The sequence below is a fragment of the Cebus imitator genome, unplaced genomic scaffold, assembly GCF_001604975.1.
Source record: "Cebus imitator isolate Cc_AM_T3 unplaced genomic scaffold, Cebus_imitator-1.0 Scaffold402, whole genome shotgun sequence".
Classification (NCBI taxonomy): domain Eukaryota; kingdom Metazoa; phylum Chordata; class Mammalia; order Primates; family Cebidae; genus Cebus; species Cebus imitator.
This window is the reverse complement of record NW_016107717.1, coordinates 1,665,955-1,669,674: the sequence shown is the minus strand read 5'-3', so window position 1 is coordinate 1,669,674 and position 3,720 is coordinate 1,665,955. Positions and strand designations below refer to the sequence as shown.

At 41.7% G+C, this 3,720-nt stretch overlaps 1 pseudogene; it reads left to right on the top strand.

The window, feature by feature from the left end:
- The first annotated feature begins 1,962 nt into the window (after positions 1–1,962).
- On the top strand, positions 1,963–2,064 carry LOC119468256 (annotated as a pseudogene).
- The last annotated feature ends 1,656 nt before the right edge of the window (positions 2,065–3,720 follow it).

Here is a 3,720-nt window from a genome sequence, read left to right as displayed (position 1 = left end):
TGTAACAGTGGCCCACTCCCATTGCTTTGTGTAAACAGGCCACGGGTTCCAGGCAAACTTGACTGTATGGAGCTCACACGTGGGGTGGGTACTTCATGGACACTCTCAGAACTGCTAAGGTGGTAGAGCCAAGCGGGTGGAGTTGGGAGCTGGAAGGCCTGTGTGCTTACCCTGGCCCTCAGGCAGCTCATAATTTATGTTGAGCTTGGGCATCCCATTTATAAGAAGGTGTAAATGATTTCTGCCCTGTTTACCTCACATACTGTTGCAGGGTTCAATTAAGTTCATGCACAGAGAAGCGCTTTGGACCCAGAGTCTCCACGTGTAAAGAATAATTACCTGGGAGCAACATAGCAGGAACAGGAGTGCTGGCATCCGAGAGACCTGGGCTCAGATCACAAACCTACGTTACTTGCTGTGACTTTAGTTATCGAAAAATCTCTTTGATTTTTTTGTGATTTGTTTTGTCATCTGTAAAATGGGGAGAATAATACCAGTCGAAGGCAATAATATTTGGAAAGTTCTTGGAACATAGTAGGTGCAGTGGTAATATTTTTGCCACTTAATCAGAGTGCCATTGTATTAGTTTTCTGTTATTGCCATAAACTACCACACACTTAGCCACTTAAAACAATACAGATTTATTGTCACATATCCAAATGTCCAGTGGACTTGGCTGGTTTCTCTGGCCAGGTCTCACAAAGTTGAAACCAAGGTGTTGGCAGGCTCAGGAGATTATCTACTTTCAGACTTATCGAAGGCATTGGTAGAGTTGAGCTCCATGTGGTTGTGGAATTGAGGTCCCCCAGCTGGTGGCTGGGGATTGTTTTCTGTTTATAGAGGCCACACACATGCTTGGCTTGTGGTGTCTTCCCCCTTCTTCAAAGCCAGCAATGGTGGGTCTTGTCCTTCTCATTCTTTGAATGTCTTCTTTGTTTCCCTCTTATGCTGCAGCCGACTCTTCTGTCTCCTCTGCCCCTTTAAGGGGCCCATGATCACATTGTGTGCATACGGATAATCCAGGGCCCTATTTCAAGGTTTCTAATCTTAATTTCATCTGCAAAGCCATGTAACCATATTGTGCCAAGGTAACGCATTCACAAGTTCCAGGGGATAAGAACATGAGCATCTTTGGCTGGGGGTGGGGTGGAGCGGGATTATTTTTTCTGCCACAATCATATGTTGGAATCTGATGGTTTCATATTGTTGACAATGTCTCCTCAACAAGATCTAATATTCAAAGTACTTAGCTCAATGCCTGGCATAGAGGAAGTGCTTGACCAATGTTTCTATTTTTGTTGTTGGTAAGCAGATGACAGTAGGTATCTTGTGTTTTCCACAGGTTCTAGCAAATCCACCTGGCTGAGGGATGCCTCTTCCTTTACTACTTATCTTTAATTCTCTCCAGAAATTCTTTCTGATCCCAGCCCTTGCCTTCCAGGCTGGATTCAGTGCCAGTCCTATCTGTTACAGCATCACAGAAGTTCCCTTGCTCAGCTGTCCATTTCCCTATAACTCTTGCACCAGACTGTGCTTTTTAAGTACAGAAACTGACATTTCTGTGTCAGTTAGTACAGTGTCTGGTACATAATATATGCTCAATAAATGCTTATTGAATAAATGAGAAAATTTATTATATACTTAATATTTTTTGATCAAATGATTACTGGTTGGAATGTATCCCTTAACACAAATATTGAAATGTTCAGTGAAAGTAAAATCTATGCATATCAATATTGCATTTCCTGAGAATTGTCTTTACACAGAAAGCTTCTTGAAAAATAAATAAACATTGTGTTTCTGAATTGTCCAGGCCCTGATCTTGAGGAGGAAGGCACTTCTGAAATAGCTGCAACTCCTGGTAAGTATTGTACTTGGAATTCGCTCAATGATTTTGACACTTTTTTTTCCCTCTGAATGCATTAGGGAACAAACAAACAGAGCATTGAAATAAAGCCACATTGATCGATGATGAGTCCCACAAAAAAACAAAAAAATAAAACATTCCTTGGAAAAGCTGAACAAAATGAGTGAAATAAAGCCACATCATCTTGGCTTACTTCTCATTTGCTTCCTTACTGGGACTTATTAGATCTAACAGCAAAACTGAACCCTAGTGTTATTTCTCTTGGAAATTCACAAGGAGCTCTTCCTTCTGTTTTTTTTTTTTTTCCCTCACACATTGAATGCTCATTTTCTATCCATTTTGTGAAGTAGTTAGTGTCCAATAATAATCAAATAAGAGCAATTTTCATAGGGCCGTTACTATTGCTGTGTATGTGTTTTCCATATTTTAGAAGTTTCTCAATTTTGGTTTGTCAGCCTGCCCATGTGATTCCAGATCAGCCAAGGAGGCCAGGCTCCTCTTGCTTGGGCCAGGATCCCTTAACAGCTGTTTTGAGTTTGGCTGGTCTTTTTGCAATAATTGCTCCCATTCAGGGACTTTGATCTTTTGATATTTATTTTTAGATTCAATATAGTCACCGTTATTTTAAAGGAACAGTTTTATTATCTGAAACAAACAACACAAATGAAAAATTGGAGCCAAATCACAAGCCTCAGGACCCAGATGAGGAATAAAGAAAAATTGTTTATAGCCATAGATGCTTTCTTTGCAGTTTTCCTTCTGTGTATTGAGCTGGGGCACATTTTCTACCATCACAGAACAGTGATTAGGCCTCAGATTATGTCTTGATATTATAATAGTACTGCCCTCTATTGGAAGTTTGGGAATCCTAATTTCCTTTGGATTCAGTGCTCCATTTTGGAATCACAGTCCAGCTCAGGTAGGAGGCTCACATATAACATTGAAGAGTTGAAATAAAGTCATTTCTCAACGGCTCCTCCGGTTGACCTCTCCTGCACAATTATTTTCAACTCAGCAAGTATTTGTCAAACACCGATGATGTGCCAGACCTTGTGCAAGGAACTCAGTAGATGCAGAGGTGTCCAAAATATGGTTCATAATTTCAAGAACCTTATGACCGGATACAGGAGACAGACTTGTACACAAATAAATAGAAGGGAATCTGACTTCATGGAGTTCTGCAGTTCCAGGGAATTTTAAGTGCTATGTGGGTAGATGCATGGCTAAGGAGAATTAGGACTGTTACTGGACCAGCCATTAGCTCAGGCCCTGGCATATGGTAGGTACCTCATATGTGGGGTATGTATGATTTGGAGAAGGTTTTATAACTAGAACTGAGGGGTCTGGAAGGGCTGTACAGGAAGGGATGCAGCCAGATCCTCACTGGCATCTTTTTTTCCTGCTCATGTTCTGAACAATCCTCGAACCATGGTAGGTGACTTTAGCTGCAGTAGGGGAGCAGAGTGATCAGGAGTAATACATACCGACAGAGCATTCAGCAAGGCTTCTCTCATTAATAAACATGACAGATGGATGTGCCACACGTAGTAGTACCATTTGAGCCTGAATATGCATATAGGGTGGCCCGCCTTGCATGGACAGTGGGTGCTAGAGAGCCATTGTTACCAGTAATGTCACTCTCTGGCCTGTCCTAGAGTTTTTGCTCCATTGTAACCACTCTTGAAGAATTCACTTCTCCACTGAGTCTCTGAACAAAGAAAAACTTTATCATTGAGCAGGCTCTTCAGGAGAGTTTGCAAGGCCTTCCTTGACTTGGGCCCTGACTGCCATCTCTATCTCCTCTCCCAGAACTCCCACCTTCCTCCAACTGATCCAAGCGGTTATTAGTTTCT